The sequence below is a fragment of the Penaeus monodon genome, chromosome 22 (assembly GCF_015228065.2).
Source record: "Penaeus monodon isolate SGIC_2016 chromosome 22, NSTDA_Pmon_1, whole genome shotgun sequence".
NCBI lineage: Eukaryota > Metazoa > Arthropoda > Malacostraca > Decapoda > Penaeidae > Penaeus > Penaeus monodon.
This window is the reverse complement of record NC_051407.1, coordinates 34703272-34703839: the sequence shown is the minus strand read 5'-3', so window position 1 is coordinate 34703839 and position 568 is coordinate 34703272.

Sequence of the window (568 nt, the reverse complement as noted above, 5' to 3'; positions counted from 1 at the left end):
TGGCCTTTGTCATTTGAAGACTATTTAAAGCCTTTTTTTCACTGAAGCTTATATGTTAGTTATAGTACTTGTACAAAGTTTATCTATAGCAAACTTATTTCTTTTTTTTTAAACAGCACAATAATAACTCTTATTTTGGCTTGACCTATAATGCGGTATTATGTTTCAGTAAGAAATATGATTGTTTTCTTCCTGAGAATAGTATAATTTTCTGTTAATGATACAATTAAAAAAAAACATAATGTCATTCTTTTAAACATTAAAAGAATCTAATTTAGAGTTCATACTCGTCATTTACTAATTGGATTCGTGAGAGTTTAAATACAATTCAAGAAGAATAGATTAAACTATAGTTATAAATCTTTCATACATAAAACAAAAGTTTCCGTATGCCTTAGTACAGACACATTCTTACATACACATATCCTATTATACTAAATATAAAGATATTTATTTGTCTCATACGAAATTTTTATCAATAGCACAAAAAATACCATTTCGTTACAAACACTAATATGGATGCAATATTATCACAGGCGTATTACATTTGTAGAACAGTGAGGAAAAA